Source organism: Salvia splendens, chromosome 6 (assembly GCF_004379255.2).
Source record: "Salvia splendens isolate huo1 chromosome 6, SspV2, whole genome shotgun sequence".
Lineage (NCBI taxonomy): Eukaryota > Viridiplantae > Streptophyta > Magnoliopsida > Lamiales > Lamiaceae > Salvia > Salvia splendens.
In genome coordinates this window covers 29,370,268-29,395,216 of record NC_056037.1, presented here as the reverse complement: position 1 = coordinate 29,395,216, position 24,949 = coordinate 29,370,268, and the positions used below count along the sequence as shown (strand labels likewise).

The window sequence follows — 24,949 nt, the reverse complement described above, 5'->3', positions numbered from 1 at the left end:
AAAATGACTCATATTCCATTAAGTTTTTCAACCCACCATTCTTTACATTTCTTAAAACTTGTGTCCATACTAAATGTGACTCCTATTGTGGGATGCATGGAGTATTTTTTTTCTTTTTCATATTCTACTTAAATAGTCCCTATATCCGGTATAAATGTCTCATTTTTCTTTTTTCATTCGTTTATCATTAAATATTTTATTTTACTTTTAATATTTTTAGTTAAAATAGAGGCAATATGATACGACAAGAGGTCGTATCTGTTAGAATTGGTATACTGAAAAGCATATTTCGAGCATGTTGCACGGATAGAATTGCTTGTATACAATAAACTCTATAATCCACTTTTAATCCAAGGCGAGAAGAAGTAATTTTATCGCATTGGTGTTTGCTTATGCATTTATAAGATGTTTCTCGAACATTTAAATATATAAGAAGCAAACAAGTCTAATTCTTCTACATAGTAGACTGGTCGTGAACAACGTTCACAGAAGGTGACTCAGTCGGTCCTTTGTAGAAGAGAAATAGAATTTCACAACCTAGATAGTCTTTGGCTACCTATCGTGAAAAGTTGCAGTGCCAGTCCGCTTGTTTCCTTGCCTTAGGAAATAAACGACACTGGTGTGGTATAGCACTGAAGGATCTAACAGTTGAGATAAGTCTTTCTTGCTATTTACTGAAAGACGAGGTCTCGGTGATTGTTATTTCTAATCATTGCTATTTAATTAATAGATATTTATATCTTAAACACGGAATATAATAAATTAAAGAGATAAGACCAGGATTACTCGTAATTTGGGATTAGACGGACATTCAATATTATTATACTATAGTGGATGATAATAATATTCTGTCGGACTTGTATTAAATTGGAGCTCAATTTAATTAGTAAAAGTCCAACAGGTTTGGCCCAAGTCCAACCTCCATGGATCCCTAATCTGGCTCATTATAACTCAATATAAAAGGAGATTAGAAAGGAGATTTTTAATTAATTCCCTCATAATTTTCGTGACCTACTTTCACCGGTAGTGGGAATTTTCAGTTCTTCACAGATCTGAAGTTATATCTTCTTTCTAATCAAGCCCTTTCCGATTCTGACAAGCTTTGTCCATCCAAAGGTCATTATCTGAGTTCGGGATACAGATTAGAAGATTCGTGGTCGAGTACGAAGATCTTCATGTGGAGAAGGCGCAAACAATAGTCGATTCTTTGGAGAATCTGTTCGGTAATTCTAAACCGTAGGAATTCATGTTTTAGGTTTTAATTCATTTTACATGAGTTACATATGTTCTAGCATGCAATTGATTGTTTAACATGTAGTTAATTAATCCCATAATCGGTCAAATAGATCCGTAGATCTGATTTATTGGTGTATGCATGACTTCCGCTGTGCAAGGGGCACCAAACCCCAACAGTACCTATACGTCCTGCGAAGGTTGCCGAGAGGGGAGTCCGTCGAGCAACCGCCGACTGCTAGGGTTTTCGTGAGGAAAGAGTTTATTGCGAGGAAAGAAAACAACACGTAGGAAAAATATGGCATTTTATGATATATTGATTGTGTTTCTCAATGTACGAAATCCCTTTTTATATTAACTAAGGACCCAAGGTTTGCTTAGACTCGATCAATTCGGAAAGAGAACCAACAAGAAAATCCAAAACGGAGTTTATAATTACGTTCGACTCTAATTATTGAAATTTTAAAATAGTTTCAGTAAAAATAAATAATTAAATCTCAAAAAAGAAACTAAAACACTAGACGTAATCTGCTAACTTCGCGGGTCTCCTTGACTGACGCTTTGGGCGTCCAGCTTCGTCACAACCTCCTTGGGAGACAGTTCTTCTGGGCTAATGTCGTCCGATTCGTCTGAGCCATCGTTGTTGCCGGTCTCTTCCAGCTCTCGCGATACTTCCACATCCTCTTCATGCGCGATCCACGCATCCTCTAGTGGTGTGACCGATATTATACCCGTACCACAATACATACCGGGAATAAACCCGTAGGCGGTGGCTAATGGGAAGTGGAGGCATCCGCAGTTCCCTCACATCGTATTTCAACGATCTCATCTTCATCACTATGTACGAACTCCATACAAGTGGGTGGTGGCGGTGACTGATTGGACGTGGAAGCAGCCGCAGTTCCCTCGCATTGTATTTCAACGATCTCATCTTCATTGCTACGTACGAACTCCGTACAAGTGGGCGGTGGCGGTGGCTGATGGGACGTGGAGGCATCCGTTGTTCCCTTCGGGCTTGTTGACCTCTCTGTCACGGGCGCGGGGATGTCCAGTGATGAGAGGTGCAGAGGCTCTTCAAGCATTGTGCTCTTATGTTTTGACCTCATTTCGAGATTAATTAAAGACCTTATTAGATAAAGATTTGCAATAGTAGTATTAGTTACAAAAAGGAAGGTGATTGCAAAACCTATGGTACCATGCGAATTTCAAGTTACTGTGCGAATTTCAAGTCATTCTTTCACAGACGCAGTGCAAATAAATTATTCATTTATCAGGGTTTAGCTCTCTATATCCATGATATGCCAAATTGACTTCTCAACTCGATATGCAACTACCGTGCGAATTTCAAGTCATTCTAACTCTAACATGAAATTCATTTAACACCTGACTTAAAATTAACTAAGCAAATGTATGTTTTATTAATATTTTGGGTGAATGTAGATATTGTAAAAAATGTATACCACAAATCAAGAGCTCGCTTGTAACTCTATATGTTCAATATTATTGTTTTAGCTCTGGTAATAGATGTAATTTAGTGAAATAGTTGATACTGGTATATTTCTAACTGTGGGACGGAGGGAGTAAATGATAATTCCATAAGAAGGTTTAAAATGCAACAAAATGAACATTAAATGATAATCATACCTATATAAGTATAACTAATGTATACAAGCTCTAACACGCATGCACTAAAGAAATATCAGCTACATCAGCCATACCATCAACTCCATCTCCTCTCCCATCTCATTCCCTTCAGCGGAAACATGTTCAATTATCTCAGTTAGTCAGTTATAGTGCCCGCCTCCTCAAACGATCCGGCACCTTCAACCACCTGATTGGTAATGGCTGCTTCCTCGTCTCCCACTGCTAATGTGTCTCCTCTATACCAGTTGTTAAAAGTCGGTAGATTAGATCATTCTATATTCATTGATCTATGTTACAGCAATTACAAGGTTTATATCGACTTGGTATTATCTACATATGGTAAACCTAAATTAAAGTAATTGACATTCTATCTATGGTATGCAATAATTCCATATCAATCACTCATATCTTCCTCCTGATTTTGTGTGATTTCTTCCAACACCTATAATCACAAAATCCACTGCACTCACAAAGGCCTGGAAAATATAATATTAATCGAGTCGACTATCTTCTAAATGTTTCTGAAACCAATTGGCCATCCTATGATAATGCAAAATATGGTTCCGAGTTCTCCCACACCCCTCGCCAACTCTTCAAAACTAGGCCCAAAGTTCATCAGACTTTAGGAAATCTGAGCTTTGTATAATGATTCGAAGCCATCAGCAGACAACCCTGCAATGCCTCCAAGGAACATGTAATGTGGGGTCGGCCAATATACGTTCCAGTGGGGGGATGGAGTCTTCATTCTTCCAAGCAATGAGGCAGCACGACATGCAACAAAATATCCCTATGCCAATTCTGAACAATTTCTTGTGCTGGCTGTATCGGTTCCCCTCTCTAAATTTCTTAATGATAAACCAAGAGAATATTGCAACCACACAAGCTGTATATCCAACCACATGGTTGACCAAGATGATTGGAAATAATACGGATTCAAGGCTCGTGGCCTATATGTCAAAGAATGTGTGGCCCGTAGCTATAACAAGGCTAAGAGGGATAAAACAAGCCCACAATGGAAGCATTTTAAACGAATACTTTGCACGTCTAACTTGTTCTATGCTCTCGGTTGTTATAGTATCTGTAACCGGGCCATAACACAACACTGAAAAATTTCATTCCCAAGGCTGGTACTATAGCAAGATTGAACCGATGAATACACGTGAAATGGAAGCATTTTAAAAAAATACTTTGCACGCCTAACTTGTTCTATGCTCTCGATTGTTGTAGTATTGTAACCAGACCAGAACACAACACTGAAAAATGTCATTCTCAAGGCTGATACTATAGCAAGAGTATTGAACTGATGAATCCACGTCAAGGGCCGAGAAGATGATAACTGCAAAAGAGAGAAACAACCACCAAAAATTGGTGTGTCTCATCCTCATACTCATCATCCTTCCACGCATTGGAGATATAAGAGATCAATATTTTGAGGAACGTGTCTTCCACCACCTTGAACATTAATATGAGACTTGTACATGTGATTTTAACCATGTGAACAACAAACGACAATAAAAAGAACGAGTAGATTAGCGTGCATTGGTGTATAGACGTTACCGAAGATGAAAAGTAAGGATTTTTTGAAGAGCACGTGATGATCAAAGAATTGCCGTAGTTTTACCATGTCATGTGTTATTTGATGTTAGTTACAGGTCTTAATCAACTGGCTGTACACAACTAAACTCGTTTGACATTTTATTTTTGATATGATGATCCATGTAAAATAAGTGACTGTACACAAGTTAAACTCAGTTTGAAATTTTTTTTGAAAGGATGATCCATGCAATACAAGGCACTTATTTTGCATGGCATTTTTGGCAAATAATTCACCAATGCATATATTTGTTATTTACTTATTCACCGAGCACATGGCTGCTCAAACTTTGATTCCAATAGGGGTGGCAAATTGTGCTTGTTGAGTCATTATCTGGTTAACCTGTTAAAAATACGACCCAATAAGGATAAACACAATCACCGTTTGTTAAGAAAATCCCGAAAACAGCATGAACCCGACCTACTATCCCCAAACCCGAAAATGACACGAACCCAATACGAACCCATTAATAACACGAACTACCTTGGGTCATCACGTACACGACACGACACGTCACGACACTATAACAACACGACCTGATAACACAGTTATCACTTGATAATACAGTAAGAACCTGATAACAACTGCTCTTGCTTAACAAAGGTTGCAAAACCTTGAATCTGATCATTAAGAGTCTAATTAAAAACCTAAAATCTGATTACACAATCTAATCTGATGAATAATAACATCAACTGATATATAGCAACAAAATCCAACGAAATCCAACATAAATAATACTATCACTTTTAAAATATTAAAAATTAATAATATTATAATATTATTTCTTAACGAGTAACCCGAACACGGCACGACACGACAAGACACGAAGTTTTCGTGTTTTTAACGGGGTGACCCGATAAGGACACGAACCCAATAAGTTTTGACCCAAACCGATTAATTTCATCAAATTCGTGCCAAGTTATCGTATCGTGCCAGAATTTGTCAGCCTTAATTGGAAATATAATTAGAAAGTTAGTTTTAATTTAATATTTGCATTAGCCTAATTTATTTCTTTTTTTGGTAGTTTCATAATATCATTTGAAATCAAAGATAACTTACAAGTTAAAGTCAAAAATACTATAGTACATAGTTTATAATATCACGTGTATATGTATAAGTGTTAGAGTTTGTATACTAGAAATCACCTTTCAAGTGATTGAATACTGTAAAACTCTATAAGCTATTTTCCAATAAATAAAACAGATTATTTTTGTCATAATGTTGTTATGTTTTACATTTAATGGTTGTTTATTGCATATTTAAATGTATAAGAACGTAACAAAGTCTAAGTCTTTGTTCTAGTAGACCGGTTGTGGGCGTCGTCCAATTTAAGGTAACACGGTCAGTTCTGAACAAAGAAAAAGCAGAATTTCACAACTCAGATAGGCCTAGACTACCTATCGTGAAAGGTTGCAATGTCAGTCCGATTATTTCTAAGCCTTATTGAAATAAGATGACGTTGGTGTGGTATAGCACTAAATGGATCTAACAGGAAGACATGTCTTTATGCTATCTACTGAAATACGAGGTCCTGATAATTAATTTCTTAATCAATGTACATTAGCATTGAGCATACGATATTGAGTATCTACTACTTTGACTTACCAAATGTGCGGGTTTTTCGTCACCCAACGATCCAGGTATATTGGGTAGTGGTGATCGTTATCTAGCGGTGCTAGGATTGCTATTACGTTGAATCATGCGCGAGGAGAGTCTCATTTGATAACATCCACGAGATGAGCTCGAAACAAGGTTTTATTATTCGGAACCTAGCTAGTTGAAGTTTAATTACTCTATGAACAATAAATAAGAGTTTCTTGCTGAGTCCACTCTTGGAGATTAAAATATGTTAATTTATTAAGTCCATAGCAGACATTAATTAATTAATGGATGTTTCCATCTTAAGCACGGAAAATAAATTACTTACTTAAAAAGGAAACCCGGAATACTCGTAATTTCGGATTTGGAGAGGCAGTACAATATTACTTCTGTAGTGGCTGCTTGTAATATTTCAATATAAGCTTATATTAAATTGTGGGTTCAATTTAATTAGTAAAAAGCTAATTGGGTGAGGCCTGATTCAAATTCTTCCTTAGATCTCTGACTGAGCCCAATATGTGACTTAATATAAATAGGAGAATAAATGAGACAGAACAATAAAATACAACAACGACAATAACAATAATTATTATTGCTAAAATTTTCGTCCCCCTCAGAGAAAAAGAGAGTTCGAAATTTTGCCTCCTCCGTGAGCTGAGTTCTGTCTTCATTATTCGAGTCCTAGTATTCTGATAAGATTTGCCCACACAAATATCAGTATACAGTCCGGGACACCAGTCAGAAGATCAGAGGTCGAGTATTGAAGATCTTCACGTGGAGACGGAGCAAGCCATCATCGATTCTTGATTGAATCAACGAGGTAAATTGGCTAATTCCGTAGTAATCATGTTTTAGGATTTTTATATGCTAAAGCATGTTTTAATTCAAATTATGAACATGATACATGTGATAATTACGCGAATAGAATTTGTCTAAATAAGCTATTAAATAGATCAAATTATGTGATCGGATTCTGCGCACACTTCCGCTGCGAACCCCTTCAATAAGAACTTCCATCTATGTATTGTTTCATGCCAATACACAAAATTCATCTTCGTGTTGTCCCTAAATTAGAATTTCATGATACCTTTAGAAGAAAAGATAAATGTAAATGTACTATTTATATGTACATAATATCCTTAAACTAATAAATTTAATTGAATCTAATTAAAAATTAGTTTTATTATTTATTGTATTATATGTATCAATAAGAAAAAAGTGATATAGAAATTTTATATCGAATCATAACATGATTTCGAGCTTGATTTCGAGCTTGTTGATCTGTAAGCTTATTTAGCCTTATGTAATCCACACACATTCTCCGTGTCCTATCTTTCTTTTTCACCAAGACAACAGGAGAAGAAAATGGACTTGGAATTGGCTAAATAAAGTGTTGCTGTAGCAGATCAACAACATGTTTTTCATTAATGTTCTTTTGCATTGCAGTGTGCCTATATGGTCTTGAGTTTACTGGTGAAGCACCATGTGTGAGAACAATTCGATGATTGTGTGATCGAAGTAGGCTCTGCAAAAACTGCTCACTGATTCTCCAAAAAATGTTGGATATCATGAGGAAACTTCTTGTTTATTTTCTCCAGCTTCCTCCATGGCTAATAATTCAGAACCACCCTCCTCAGTAACCCTGATGCAGCACAATTGAACCCCATCAATGGTTGAGAAGCTTATCCATCTATTTTTTTGACACAGTGTGAACCCTCTGGTCATGTTGACCTCCCCTCAGTACATGTCTATTCCAATCTAGCTTAAAATTCATTGTTAAATTCTTGAAATCCCATTGGATGACCTGACCTCTAGGCACTGAACTCCCCACACCATGTCATAGTTTCCCAAAGGAAGCAGTAGCACATCAGTGATGAATGTAGTACCTCTTAAAATCCACTTCAGACTCTTACACAAGGAATTACACTCATTTGATTACCATAAGCCACATCAACCATCACTGGTTTTACCTGAGTGAGATGGAGTCCCAATTGTTTAGCTAATTGCAGATCTAAGAAATTATGAGTGCTGCCCGAGTCAATGAGAATATGCACTGCCTTCTTGCCCACTCTGCCTGTAATTCTCATGGTTCTAAACCCCCTGGATGAAGAGCCACTGATTGCATGGATTGAAATCGGAGGATTTTCATCGGAATCTGGCTCTCTAGCACCATCATCTATTTCCAGTAAGTACAGTTGTTTCCTAGCACATCTATGTTCCTACTCAAACTTCTCATCACAGCCATAACATAACCCCTAAGCTCTTTTCTCAGCCATTTCCTACTGAGTTGAGAGCCTTCTAATTTAACAACATGCATCGTGGGGGTAGGGAGCAGTGGTGTGTTGGCATGTAAGGACTTAGATTCACTACTATTAAATCTCTTAGGACCTCGAAAGAACCCCTCCCTCGTTGAGCTAGATAGCTCCTGCAGTCTAGCTAAAGCGTTCGCACGTTCTAGTGTTTGAGCCATAAACAACCGAACAACCATTTGAACAAACAGCTTCAATCCGTTTATGAAATGGCTAATTGCATAAGGCTCGGAAAGTGAAACACGCCCCTGCAATAACTCAAATCGATCATGGTATTTAGTGAGCGAACCTGTTTGCCTAAGTGAGAGCAGCTTAGTCATCGAATCCCCGAGCAATTGATCCTTAAAACGGCTAAACAACCTTCCAACGCTTGAAGAAACAGAGGCTGAGGCGTAGCCATCACGTGATCCTGGTACTTAGAGCATCCACATCCGTGCTCTTGCCAACGATCACGGATGTGGGTCCGGTCCCACTTTTACTCCCTGCTCTTAGGCAAGAGCACAACACCCACATCCGTGCTCTTCCGCAAGGACAAGCTCAAGGGTCTCGTCATTCTATTATTCAATTTAAATAAAAACATTTCCACAAAATTAAAATGCATTAAAAATACCCGGAATAATATTACAAATTACAAAAAAATTAAAAATTACATAATTAAAAATTACTACCTCCGTCCCGAAAATTTATCCTATTTTTCCATTTTCGTCCGTCCCCCAAAATTTGTCCCATTTCACTTTTTACCATTTTTGTAATAGACCTCATATTCCACTAACTCATTCCTACTCGCATTTTATTATAAAACCAATATATAAAAGTAGGACCCACAATTCACTAACTTTTGCAACTCACTTTCCATTACATTTCTTAAAACCCGTGCCAGGTCAAAGTGGGACAAATTTTTGGGGACGGAGGTAGTGCATAATTAAAATCCTAAAAATTTAAAAATTACATAATTAAACACCTAAAAAATAAAAATTACCCCAGTGGATGACTATTCATCCGGCTCCACCCCCAATGTTCTTTGGAGACCCCGTATCATCGCCACATGCGATCGAAGTTGCTCGGGGGTCATAGTTGACCTATCGGCCAAATTGAGTTGGGCTAAAATCCCCGACAACGAGTTGGTGGAGGGTTGAGGTGGCACATAGGGAGCGGGGGCGGATGGAGTCGCGGCGCGACTGCGGTTGGCTGACGCCTTCATCCTTCCTTGTGACCGGCGTTGGGAACTGCTCGGGCCGGCGTCGGGGCTACCCAAGTTAGCTCCGGCAAGTTGGCTAGCCACATCCTCGGAGCCGGCGTCGGATAGGGATACCGACCTCGACCGTTTGGAGGAGGAGCCAGATGAGGATGATACGCCTCTCCTATACTTCGGATGCGCCCGCGTCTCCTGCCAAATGTTGAGGTACTTGAACGGCTTGTAGTTCATGGATTGGTAGGTCGCTAAGGCGGAACTGATGATGTCAAGCTCGCTCCGACCGCTCCCCGTCGACCGCTCTTCCTGGAGGTAATACCCCTGGAACTTTTGAATTTCTTCGTTGGCTCTGTATATGGCATTGCGCACCATACTCTCGTTGCGCTCGATTGTTCCAGCCGGCCGGTTTAGATTGTAGATGCGCCACCAATAATGGTCACCGGATTGGTTCGTGCCAACCTCCGGATCTTCGGAGATTGACAAGTACGCTTTGAATAATTTCTCCATCTCCCCCGGAGTGTACGGGGTGCGGACACCACGAGTAGGAAGAGGAGAAGTTTGAGAGGGGCCGCTCCCTCCTGCTCTAGGTACGGGTGGTTCGGGTGTCCACCCGTATTGCCCTTCGGGGGCATCTTGGTCGTCGATCGGGTAAGGCCGGTAGCCACCCGGAACTTGCGAACCTTAGGTTTGAGGAGGGGCCGAATATTCCGTTTCCGGACTAGGAAATGGTTGTGAACCGAACCAATCGGGGTTCCAACCGTGGGAGCCGGAGGGGTGATCGCCGGAGCCGGACACTTTTTTGTTGTGAGTGAATGAAAGATTGAGAATTGTAATAATAGAAATGATAGAATTTAGATGAGAATTGTGTAGTGTGGTGTGAATTTTTGGTCTGGAAGTGGTGGTATTTATAGATGAAAATGTGTATTTTAGGGGAAAAAATTGAAAAATAAATTAAAAGTCGGTAGAAAACGGATATAATTTTTTGGGAAGTGGGAAAATATTTTTTTTATTTTTAATCAGATTTTTTAATTTAAATCCGATTTAAACAAAAATCAAATTGCCAACTGCATTGCCGTTGGCCAATGGACGGCTGACACGTGGGCTGCTCGCTTGCACGGACGTGCTCGATGCATCGAGCAGCAGAGTGCCAACGGCAAGAGCGCAGCGGCGAGCAGCAGGTGCCGCTCCGCTGGCACGGACGGACGGACGGCTGCGCTCAACCGCTGTGGATGCTCTTAGACTAATTCTAGAACATTGTAGTGCACAGCCTTCGAAGTTAATCACAACCAATAGCACCTTAGAATCGTAAGGTGTTAGATCCACTGCGAAGAAATGATCGCAACGCAGAGTCCACCATGCCAAATCATCCCCAGCAAAAATAGGAAATCTAACCTTCGATTGGCGAGTAGCAAAGTATTGAGGCCTATGCGGAACACCCCCAAGCATTCGCCATGAAACAAGACATGATCTCGTTCTGTTGCATCGGAAGCACAAGGAGTTCCTCGCGAAGCTCCTTCAAAGTGAGATCGTACGCATCATCCATCTGATCTCGTAGCTTATCGAGCTCTCACGGCGACAATCAGCGTTGGCTACCTTCGCCAAAAACTCATCCATGGCGGCCGCAAACATCTCCTCCAAACGAAACATGTCACCCGAACGAGTGTCCACCATCGCATGCACTAGATGGTGAGGACGGATACCACTTGGTATAATTCCAGGTCCCCGACCAATGGAATGGTGACAGAGAGTACCGATACACAAGGAGTTGCTAGAAGAATTAGGGGAGAAGATGTTTTGCATTAATTCATACTCCATCCGTCCCATAAAAATAGAAACTTTGGGGATGGCATGGGTATTAATACAAATTTGGTAAAATAAGAGAGACGTAGAAAGAAAAATGATGGAATATAGTTAGTGGAGAATGAGACCCACCTTATATATAAGAGAAAAACATACCAAAAACGGAAAATGACTATTTGTGTGATATGACTATTCAGAGAGGAAGAAGAAGACTAGAAGAAGACATGTGTTGAAAATGGAGAAACAAATTGATGAATAAACCTTGGAGAAGATGAATTGAGAGAGAAAGAAAAACTGCCATTGATATGTGAAAATTGAGAAAACTGTAGCATAAGAGAAAGATGAGAGTAAAAGGTGAAAAATCTTTATTGACTACATTGTGAAAATTTTTGATTGCAATTTACAATAAAATGCCTTATATATAGGCAGAAAAAACGCTAAACTAACTAATTAAAGCTACTAATTACATTTTAATTTTTTCTATTTCAACAGCCTCCCTCAAGATGAAAGCATAACAAACGCAACCATCTGACAAAAACATCAAACATCAAACGACAAAATAACTACGAACATCAAGTTTTATTCTAACTTCCCCTTGGAATATCATCTTCAACATTTGTAAATCATCCACTTGCTAGAATTGGAGTTGTTGCCCTCAGCAAATGCAACCTTTATCTCACGCCAGTTTGATGTTCTTAAGCCAACAATTGCTTACAAGCTTCCAAAAATTGATCTCAACTCCCCTTAGCAGAAGGAATAGAAACTTCTGTATCTGAGTTCAACTTTTTCATCACAATATCGATCCATTTCACTCCACAAAAATTCAGAAGCTTCCAAACTCATCACAATTAATCCATACAATCATCAAAGTTTGAAACAGAGAGAGAATCACCAATAGAGAAAAATGAAAAGGAGGAGAACAAACTTGATCGGAAAGAAAAAACGAAATAGAGATGGAGAAGACAATCGAAGAAATAGAAACAGAGGATTCATCCGACGAAAAAAAAATCAGAGAATCATCCGATTCCGAGAGAGATATCAAACATCCGAATTAATCGGAAGACAGAGATAGATCTGAAAACATATTCAGAAATTCAACAACAAATTTGAGAAAACATATCTCAAACAGAATCATCCAATTTTAATCGGTGACTAAAACGAGAGAAACAAGATTGGATCATATAAATCCAATGAACAAAGGATATAAACTTGGATCATACAAATCCAATGAACAAAGGAAAAAAGAGAGAGAAAACAAATTTCAGATTTCAGATCAGCGGAAATTTCAAAGCCGAAGAGAGAGAATTGAAAAACTTGGAGTACCGGTGAGAAGACAGAATCCGGTGAGAGACTTGAGTCCTTGACAGAAAACTCTCACAAATCAAAGTCACAAACCCTAGCTCTACAAAAAAAACCAAACGAAAAAAAATAAAGATAGAGGAGATAGAGGTAATAAGAGGCGCAGCGGATTCTCTGATACCATGTTGAAAATGGAGAAATAAATTGATGAAGAAGCCTTGGAGAAGATGAATTGAAAGAGAAAGAAAAACTGTTATTGATAGGTGAAAATTGAGAAAATCGCCACATAAGACCAATAGCCCAACAATAGCCCAGCCATAGCCTAGCTACTGCCACATCATCAGCACTAAAAATCCTCCTGCCACATCATCAAAACAAGCAAATAGCCCAATAATAGCCCAGCCATAGCCTAGCCACATACTATCCACATCACTATTAACAAATATATATAAAATGAAATAATTAACAATCACACAATATACGGAATTAAATTTACGACACAAAAACAAGAAAATTCACTAATATTAATAAAATTTAAAAAGTACATTAATTAAAAAAATTACATAATTAAAAAAAAACTAACGGCGGTCAATCCTCCGCGCCCATAACTCTTCAATTAAATCCTTTTGGAGTCGAATATGAGCCGTCGTTTGGCGCATGTCGGCATGTGCTTGTAGGAGGCCGGCTTCATCGTGAGGTACCCCACTCCGTACGTTGGGGGCGGCCACGCCGTGGCTTGGACCGGCTTCATTATCGTCGTTGACCCAATTGGTCAGTTCGCCACCTTCATCTTCGACAATCATGTTGTGCATGATAATACAAGCGTACATTATATCAGCAATGCATTGGACATTCCACAAACGCGTTGGACCCTTAATTGCCGCCCATCGAGACTGGAGCACACCAAATGCGCGCTCCACGTCCTTGCGGTCCGACTCCCGCCGTGCCGCAAAGTAGGCATTCTTCTCATCTCCTGGGCATCGGATCCTCTTCACAAAGACGGGCCACCTAGGGTATATCCCATCCGCCAAGTAGTAGCCCATATCATGTTGGTTGCCGTTGGCGACAAAACTGATGGCCGGACCGACGCCATGGCACTGCTCGTTGAAAAATGGCGACGAGTTGAGGACGTTGAGGTCGTTGTTCGAACCAGCTATCCCAAAATACGCGTGTCAAATCTAGAGCCGGTAATCAGCTACGGCCTCCAGGATCATCGTGGGATTCTTTCCCTTGTAGCCGGACGTGTAGAACCCCTTCCAGGCTGCGGGACAGTTCTTCCACTCCCAATGCATACAATCTATGCTGCCTAACATACCCGGGAACCCATGCTGACTCCCGTGCATCGGCAACAGATCTTGGCAGTCTTCGGGGGTAGGCGTTCGGAGATACTGATCACCGAATACTTCTATCACTCCCAGACAGAAATTCTTCAGACATTGCAGGGCAGTCGTCTCACCGATGTGGAGATACTCGTCCCACATGTCTGCCGCGCCTCCATAGGCCAACTGCCGGATTGCCGCAGTGCACTTTTGAATAGGTGTGTGGCCGGGTCTGCCAGCCGCATCGTGCCTGAAGCGGAAATACAGATATCGAGACTCCAATGCGTTGACAATACGCATAAACAGGTCCCTGCTCATCCTAAAACGACGCCTGAAAAGGTTGGCGTTGAACCGAGGCTCCTGTGCGAAGTAGTCTTCGTATAGGCGCTGATGTGCAGCTACGTGATCCCGATCAATCACACTGCGGCGGTGGACCACTGGGGGAGGACCAGGTATCGCCGGCTGCAAGGCCCTTTCCATCCATTGGTTTATCGCGTTGGTCGTATAGGCGTCCAACGCTTTGGCCATTCGACGTTCGTACTCCTCAGCATCCCCTCGGCTACCACCACTACCACCACCAGCGTTACTCATTTCGCATTGTTGCTCTTGTACAGAAATTAAGATAGAGAGAGTACTCGTTAAAACAAGTGGTGCGAATGTAAATGACGAGCAAAGCGCGTATATATAGTGTTTCGGAAAAAAAAAATTAAATTTCGCGCTAGGCGGTGCGCTGGGTGATCCGGGCGCTGCAATAGCGCCAAGCGGATCGCCCACGCGACCGCCCAGCGCTGCGCGGTTTCTCTCTCCATTCGCCCGCTGGGCGACTGCAATAGACCGCCCAGCGGACCGCCCAGCGCAGGCGGTCGGCTGGGCGGTCGGCTGGGCGGCATTGTGGATGGTCTAAGAGAAAGATGGGAGTAAAAGGTGAAAAATCTTTATTGACTACATTTAGGCATGCACAAGGGTCGTAAACCGCCGGTTCCGGGCCCGAACCGGCGGTTCAAGGGTCGAGAAATTGCCGAACCTGAACCGGCCCGCCTAGCTCCCGGCGGTTCCGGTTCCGGTTCAAAAAACCGGCGGGTTACGCGGCGGTTCAAAACCGCCGGTTTTCGGCTTGAACAGCCGGTTCCGGGCCGGTTCGGCGGTTCGACGAATTTTTTTTTTTTTTTTTTTTTTGCATTTTTCAACTTTTCAATTTTAATCAAATTAAATTACACTTTTCAAGTTTGTTTTTGTATGCAATGTGAGTAAATAAAATTGAAAAAATACGGCTAAAGTTGCAATTTTATTGAAATTGCATGTTTACAAATTACACGTTACAAGTTACAACAATTACAAATTGAAAACATATGGCGGTCTTGAAGTCTTAAATAAAATTTAAATACAAATGAGACTACTAGTGAAGAACTAATTACAAATGACAAGAAACGATGTTGAAGTTCTTAAACGTATAAGTGTATTATATATATACTCTTAACCGGCGAAGAAGATCTTTCTACATAACTAAATTAAGGACACCTTTAGCAATTCAACTTTAAATGTTGAGTTTCGTCTAACAATCAACAAATATAGTAGAATTGTCAAAAGTTTCCCTCATTTAGCCGTATAGAGAAATATACTTCATCGACTAGAGTATATACAAATACAATTATGTAATTGTTTTTGCATATACAAAAACATATGGCGGTTCAACCCTAAACCGTCGGGTTGTCCACGGTTTCCGTCAGAAAACCGCCGGTTTCTGACCGAAAACCGGCGGTTTCTGACTGGTTTTGCAGGCCTACACACTGACCCTACGGCCTAGCCTCTGAAAAGTTGCCGGAACCGTCAGAAACCGGCTCCCGAACCGGCGGTTTACCCCGACAAACCGGCGGTTTACCCCGAAAAACCGGCGGTTTACCCCACGAACCGCCGGTTCCAACGGCTATACTAAACACTACGAACCCCTAACCTACGAACCCCTAACCTACGAAACACTATTTAACCCTTTGAACCGGCGGTTCGAACCGCCGAACCGCCGGTTTTGAACCGCCGGTTCAGGTTCAATATATTGCCGAACCTGAACCGGCCCTTCCGACCCTTCAACCCTTCTGCCGGTTCAACCCGCCGGTTCCGGGCCCGGTTCCGGTTCATGAACCGGCGGTTAACCGCCGGGCCGGGTCGGTTTGTGCATGCCTAACTACATTGTGAAAATTGTTGACTGCAATTTACAATAAAATGCATTATATATTGAAAAAAAAATGCTAAACTAACTAATTAAAGCTACTAATTACATTTTAATTTTTTCTATTTCAACAATGTGAAATGGGTATTAGTAGTTTTGTTTTGGTGGAGAGCAGTAAATCTCTACTACTGTCCTCTACTGCCAATAATTTTGTTTTTCACTCCATTTTGTTTGAGTTTTCTCAATTTTACGTGACGCTCATCTTATTTAAATATAGGAGTAGACATATTAATCATTAGCTCATTAATTTGGGTTGATTTTAAAAATGATCATTGAAGTTTGATTTATTTTCAATATTACTGTCAACTTAATATTTTATGATATCTATGATTTATTTCAATTTACTTAATTTTTTTGTTTCATATGACAGTTAATAAAAGCGAACTTTAAAATTGGTGCATCTAAAATAAGGCTTGCACCTTTTAATTTCTAAAGTAGGAAAAATCATATTTGAAGTGCCTGGACTAACTATTTTATTTTTGAAAAGTATAAGTAATTTTAGTGATATGGATCCATATATGTTGAGATCCATAAATCCAACATAAAGGAAACAAAAGGTTAATTGTAAATCCAACCAAAAAAATTGAATCAAAACTAGAATAGATGGAAGATTGAAGAACATGGAAATGAAGATATATCATTGATGGGAAAAGCATAAAGCAAACTTACACCATACTAACCTAATACTATCCATGGCTACACAATCAAGGATCCACAAACCTGGAAATAAACCGGTATTTGATCTATACTTGACTAACAATTGATTTTACAAACAACCTAATAGCACAAAATTGGATAAACCCACAAAAGGGGAAGAACAATCTCTCAAGTCTTAAATTTAGCGATCAATCCCTTTGAAAGTCTCACCAATTAGTATTTATAGTTGGTGTTGAAAACCCAAGAAAAAGCCTTAGAAATGAGTAAATTCGGCTACACAATGACAAACACCCGCCCGAGCATTTTCCCTCTTCTCGTTTCGCCCAGCCGGGCTAAGAGCATCCACAACCGTGCTCTTGCCAGCGGCACGGTTGTGGGCCCGAGCGGTACTATTCATGCCTGCTCTCTGGCAAGAGCACAACACCCACAACTGTGCTCTTCCGCAAGGACGAGCACAATTAATTTAAAATTCAATTAAACAATAACATTTCCATATATTAAAATTCATTTAAAAACCACAATAAATATTACAAATGACAAATAAAATTAAACATTACATAATTAAAATCCTAAAAATTAAAAAAACCACTACTCGTTGCCCGAATTTCGCCCACATGTGGTTGATTAGGTCTTCTTGTAGTTGATTGTGGATTCGAGTATCGCGCATTGTGTGTCTTGTCTCGATCCTCTGGCAACCGTCGTATGCTCGCCTCGGCGTGGGGGATACCTCGCTGTTGAGCTTCCGGCTTCGTCCTCGTCGTAGAAGCTAGCCGCCCTCGGCCCTTCATCGGCTATAATCATGTTGTGTAATATAATACACGTGAACATGATGTCGGCGATATTATTCACGTACCACAGCCGAGCCGGGGCCTTCACAATGTTGAATCGAGCTTGAAGGACCCCGAAGGCTCTTTCGACGTCCTTCCGCGCTAACTCTTGACGCTGCGCAAAAAGAACCCGTCTCGGGTCGTGCGGGTTGTGGAGCGTCTTCACGAACGTCGACCACCTTGGGTAGATACCATCGGCGAGATAGTAACCCATGCGGTATGTATTTCCGTTGATGGTGAAGTCGATCGCCGGTGCTACACCATTCATCACATCATTGAAGAGTGGTGAAGAATAGAGCACGTTCAAGTCGTTGTTGGATCCGGCAACGCCGAAATATGCATGCCAAATCCATAGGCGATAGTCGGCGACCGCCTCAAGGATAAGTGTTAGGCCGCCGCCTTTGTGACCGCTTAAGTGTTGCCCCCTCCAAGCAGTCGGGCAATTCTTCCACCTCCAATGCATGCAGTCAATGCTGCCAAGCATTTCGGGAAAGCCATGGACTGATTCATGAAGACGAAGCAACCGTTGGCAATCATCGGTGGTGGGTGCCCGAAGGAATTCATCCCCAAAAGCAGAACGAATGCCCTCGCAAAAATTCTTTAAACAAAGGATTCCAGTGGACTCACCGATATGCAAATACTCGTCGAAGATGTCGGCCGTTTGCCCAGTAGCGAGTTGTCGGATGGCACACGTACACTTCTGCAACGCCGTGATACTTTGCCGGCCGGCTGCATCTACACCTGTTTGAAAGTATTCAACACGTGCGGACAATGTGTTGACAATTCGCATGAACAAGCGCTTTGACATGCGAAAACGGCGCCTGAAGTAATCTGCCGGAAACCGCGGATGGTCGGCAAAGTAGTCGGCAACGAGCCTTTCGTGGGCTCCCTCCCGGTCACGATGGATGTAGCGGCGATTTGATCTAGTGCGTTGAGGAGGATGAGCGGGGGTATTCGCCGCGACATATGCTTCGTAAGCGGCACGATGTTGTTCGTAGTATTCTTGTTCTTCGCGCTCCGCTTCCGCCATGAGATGAGTGAAATCCATTTGATGTTTTGAGTGAAGGTTGAATGTGTTGATAGTTTGTATAAGAATTATGAATGAGAGATGAATTGATGTGATAAATGAGTGATGAGTGTGTGTATTTATAGATGATTTTGGGAAAAAAAATAAAAAAAATTCAGAAAAAACGGGAAAAAATGGCCATATTTTTGGGGGATTTGGAAATATATTTTTTTTATTTTTAGCATTATTTATAATTAAATACAGATTTAAAAAAAAGTTTGAATGCAACGGCTACGCCGTTGCCCAATCCCGTGCGCGCCACGTGTGCGTCCGCTGGCACGGACGTGCTCGATACATCGAGCAGCGCCGTGCCAGCGGCGCGAGCGTAGCGGCGGCGGATGGCGTCCGTGCAGCGGCGCGGACGCGGTGGCGACGGACGCCACCGCTGCCGCATGCTCTAACTTTCTAACCAAATTTTCCAAAAACAGTGCAGAACATCAGGTCGGGCCGGCCACGCGAATTCTCTGGACTCGGCCTCTCTTCTGCGCGGATTTAGTAAATCAACCATAACTTTTTCACACAGCTCCGATGAGGCGTGCAAGATACTCACGCAAAGCTCAAAGACGAAGATATTGATGTTATTTTGATAGAACGATTACTGACTGAATCCAGCTACAATTGATATCTTTGGTGCACAGTTCCATAATCGTATCATTTACTCACCTTATCATTGTTTTCTCACTAAAGAGATCTTCATTTATGACATATTAGCTTAGTTTCATATTAAAGTATACTCACTCAGTCGGAAAAAAATAGGTCATTTGACACAAATTTTAATGCGGAATTGTTAAAGTAAAAAAAATGAGAAAAAGTAGTTGAAACTGTGTTGTGGATGATGGTGAGACTCGTAGTAAAAGAGAAGGAGAAAAATGTTAAAATGGATATAGACTATTTATATGGGAAAATGAAAAAGAAAAATGACTTATTTCTATGGGACAGAGCACCATATACTCATAGAAGTATTCATGATTTATAAATCTTCTCATTTTGATACTTCCCGCATGTATTTTCTTAAAATTTTACTACATATTAATATTTTAAATCATTTAATGAATGATATTTAATGATGACCCTACACTCATTAATGATACTCTTTTGTTTCATAATAATAGAGTCAATTCATTTTCTATACTCGTTTTAAAAAAATTATTATAAAAGTTCAAGTATAGAAATAGTAAAGTAAGAGCATACGGTAGAGAATAGTCTTATTTACCGTATTCTCTTTCGTATTTTACATTTTTCTCCGCTTTAACTATTTAAAAGTTATAACTATTTTTTCAAAATAAGTATATAAAATGAAATGACTTTATTAGTTAAGGACATAGGTTGTACAATTCTTTGTTATTAAACTTAAAAAATTTATACTCCCTCCGCGTTATAAAAAATCTTCAGCATATATATGTCTACATACACTATATTAGATTTCAAATTTAGCCACAACACCAACTATATTAATCATAAAAGTTTAGCCACAACTGTAACGTTTCATTCTTATTTTTGTAATCTATAATTTCATATGTTTATTCAAGTTATAATAATCAAAAAATAAAAATTCTTACTATACATATACAAGTAAAAAAACACAATTTATTATTAATGTTCTTAAACATAATTAATACTCCCTCAATCCCTAAAAAATAGACTACTTATACTTCCCAAAATTAGACAAAGTAAAAATATAGAAAAAATTTCAATAAATAAGAATCATACACATCATTTATAATGTGAACTTCACAATCCACTAACATTCATTCAATTTTTTACATGTATCTTACTTTACCAGTTGCACACTAAAATCAATGCCATTTACTAACTTGTCCAAGCAGGATGCTGTTGCAGCTTATGGTTTCATTTTGGCTTTGTTACAAAATGAGGCAGCACAGACTATATAAAATGATAATCAAGCCCCTTATTGTTTTTTGAAAAAACTAGTAGATGTGAAGGACAAGACAATACAAGTTTAATGCAGCTGGAAAGAAATTACTGTATATTGACTTGAGAAATTGTTGTGCATCTACATAAATAATTACAAACATGAAGTTGCATTTACCTATATCCAAAGGAAATGAGTTTATATGGGGCTGCTGCCCAACATGCAGTCCTTCTACCGAAACACCGTAAGCGCAGTGATGCAGCAGCAATGAATAAGCATATACGGGGATTGCTTTGAGGACGTGCTCGAATACCTCTATATACAGACGTGCACTATACGGGGATTTTTTTTCAACTAATTGATGGCAGCATTGGATTCATGCTTAGGCCAGATCCTCCTGAATCACCTGGCTCCACATGCTTCACCCTTCCAAAATATCTAATATGCCGCAACAACCTTGCCAAGAACGTGTTGTGGCATATCGTGGAGCTGTCACAAACAATTGCCACATGTTTACGTGCTCTGGTTATCGCCACATTCATCTCCGTCTGCTATCTCCTAGAAACCCAACAGCTCCCAGGTTGTTTGAGCGAACCTGAGACAACAAATGCCATCACTTTTTGCTATTTGAATTCTTAAGTTTGCATTTGTTACATATACCAAGGTAAAAGTTCGGCATCTATCTCAACAGGGCGCTGCACTAATCAATCGAGCATGCATATGCATGTATCTAATAAACTGGAAAGTGGAAGATTGTCTAACTAAACAAAAAAGATTTTGCAAGACGTAGTCTATTCTTCTACAGTCTATTAATATGTTTTATCCAGTCACACGCAGGCACACACTACCAACACAATAACAATGTAACTTGATTTGAGAAATGGCAGATTAGTCAATTTTACACTAGTCTAGGACTCTAGATTTCTTAAAGCATAAAAGTAAAGATGCAGTGTTACTTTGAAATTGGCTTTTTACCAACTACACAATCCCTGAAATTGTCTTATTTCCAACAATATGATACCTTAATGATCGCATTATGAAGGAGAAGCATAACTTAGCTAACTCAACTAGTTAGCATCTACCAAGCACCATAAGTGAAGTCATTTATAATTGAATGGCCCCTTTCCCATAGGAAGATAGATTCAACGGACCAAAATAAGATCCCCTACAGATATGTATATATCTCATATGTCTCATGACCAATAGTCAATTATGCAACAAAGAACTCCGACATAACTGCTCTAATTGTTCGGTAGCAGAAAAAAGTGATAATTATGGTTTCATGTACTCTACGTGAAGGATAGGCTACTAATCTTATGTCACAATGCTAGAATTTTTTCTAGTTGTATGTTTGTTGTGATAGATAAAGACAATATCAAATTGGCTATGTACCATTTCACCACTAAATAAATATAATCAGTCCAATAAAATTTACCATTGATATAATCACAGCATCTGCCTCACGGCCTTGAAAGCTATCAACTGTCGCAACCTCAACACCTGCAGCAATGGGAATATCTTCCAGCCTGTCTCTTAGTAGTTGGACTTGAGCAACATAAGGAGACTGTACTACAATGCTCTTCGGGCTAACACCTACAAATAGTTAGTATTTGAAACGTCATGAATAAGATATTTGTAAATTACATTGGTTGTTAGCTGCTAAATAGTTAGGCGGATAATGCCTTTTGAGTTTGATGGATGGAACTGTTGTTAGATCTACAATATTTACCATACAAGTAATTTTCTCAAATATATGCATTTAAATTATTTCTAATATTAATTCATCTGCATTAGCATCCTTCAAATATATATCTAGGATGAGCTATGATAAAAATCCTGTCTACAGCATCGACTAATTTGCAAGCAGGCGGGTTCATATCCTATCAGAACTAGAAGATAATGTTACTACAACTGAAAAACTTATATTACTATTAAGGAGGAGAATACTTCTCCTGTAAACCAGCATGTAAAATCTAGTATCGTGAAAGTTTTAGTCCAAAACAAAATCTCAAGGGCTTCTATGAAAGTGTGATAGAATTTCAATTTACATGGATTTGACATGTAACACAATTGAAAGGAAATAAAGATGAATCATGCCAATTATTACCTTACTTAAATGCTATAAGTGTTTTTTACCCCTACATTGCTAAGTATAAATCATCTCTAAAGAGAAGCTCATCCTATGACGTATCATCATTTAATGGTTATCTTTAGAATGACTTGAGATATTGACCTTTCACTTCGTACCACCTCAAAAAGCACCCGGCTTCAAAGCATATAGGTGATCTAGCATTCAGTCTGTAAGTTTTTATCCAAGTAATTTTGTTGGGGAATTTAAGAATGCCGATGTTAGTTCTTAGTGTGTGGGTGGTATGTTGTCAGAAGGAACCAAAAGTGTTTAACTGAATTAGAAGAAACTTGTAACTTGTAGGTCATTACCAGCATAAATTAAGGAAAACACATGTTGTACGACAATATCTGCTTCACCATCATTGTAGAAGGAACCTGTTCCAGCAGGGTCTAATTGTTCTTCACAGCCAACAGAAAGACTTCCATATGGCATTCTCGTGTCAAGCAGTAACAAAAGGGCATTGTGTTATCCATGTTTGCTGCATAAGTATAGATCAGTGTCAGTCTCCAACATGCTTAAGACAAATGTACCAATGTAACTTCTGTAACAAATAAAAATATTAAACATTTGTCATAGAGCAATATTACCTTGACATATGGAGAATCAGAAAGAAGATGAGAAGTAACAGCGGCAGAGGACTTGAGTTGTCCATTGTACATCTCTTTTGAAGCCCAACCAGCTATTGCATCGTTCATCCTATACTGTGTTGTCAATTTCGTTGCAAGAACCCCTTCGTGCAATGTTGATGCTCTTTCCAATAGAGATGTTCCTAGACCACCTTCCAAGGCTTTTCTAGATAAGATCACTGGCGCAAGTTGGCACTGGTCACCAGCAAGTATACAACGCTTTCCAAGAAGTATTGGAATCCAACAAGAAGGTTCGATGGCTTGAGCCGCTTCATCTATGACTACCAAGTCAAATGAGTCAAGGCATCTAATCATGGGGTCAGCTGCTCCAATATTTGTGGAAAGCACAACTTGAGCGCTTGAAAGAATTTCTCGTATTTTTCCCTCTCCTTCTTCTTCATCGCCTTTCCTAACTGTTTGAGAAGCTGGCGTATACCAGCAGCCAAGGAATCATCTTTTAAGCAATGGCTAAGGTCCTTCCTTAAATTATTTCTTCCTCTCAAATTCTGATCTGTAATCTACAAGCCTATTATTTACAATTTCAACCAATGATTTGGAAGCTACAGTAGGTGATATTCTTGCAGGATTACCAAACCGTACAATGTTAGCTCCAATATCAGATAGCTTCTCAACCATATTGTCGACAGCAGCATAGTAGGTGCCGTGACAAGTACCCTTTCGCCCTGTCTAACGACAAGGGAAATTAGTTGCTTGAGCACCCCACTCTTTCCAGTTCCAGGAGGCCCTTGAATTACAAGTATAGGACGCTTCTTGTTTAAACCTAATGCAATTGCTCTTTTCTGGGATTTGTCATAACATTCACTATCTAACAACCCATTCAATTCTGCTTCATCCCAATCTACCAAGTCATTGTCCTCGAGCCATGCAATATCTTCTTTGTCTCCAAAAATTGTAGAAACTACTGCTATAGAACAATTCTTTTTTGTAAACCTTTCTTATGAAGCATCATTAGAGCTTCACAGTTACGCTGCACAGAAAAGACAATGGAAAGTAACAAACTATGAGTATATTGCAAATAAAAGATTATGAAACAAAAACAAAAGGGACTCATATCACCAAAAGAAGTTCCTCATGAAATGATCTTTATGGGGCATATTTTTGGTACTACTAGGGTGGCTAAAAATGTTTTTTAATCATTCTATATCTAACTAAAGGGTACAGAATACCATATCATGTATGTTGATCCATGTCATAAATTAACAAGTGCAATTTCGATATATAGATATGGTACGTAGTTAGTAAGTACCTCATATGTGAGTGTATCAGCCAATCCTTGGATGCGATCTATGCGAATTTCTTGCCAAATAGTTTGGAAAATGTAGGATCCCCATGACGGGATTCAAGGGCAACGGTAATGCTACACCCATCATCCCAAGATTATTAACAAATCCCTGAATGCATGATGTTGCGCGCAGCCCTCTATCTTATCACATATTCCCTCACGCAAACCATGTCTCCAGGGAAAGGTTGTGGGGGGCATCTATGGTTCCCATCAAACTCTTAAACCAAAAACCAATGCATCTCCTCCTAACCCT

At 39.7% G+C, this 24,949-nt stretch overlaps 1 pseudogene; it reads right to left on the bottom strand.

Annotated features, from left to right (window-relative positions):
- Positions 1-20,737: 20,737 nt before the first annotated feature.
- Positions 20,738-24,949, bottom strand: part of LOC121809073 — a 4,904-nt pseudogene continuing 692 nt past the window's right edge.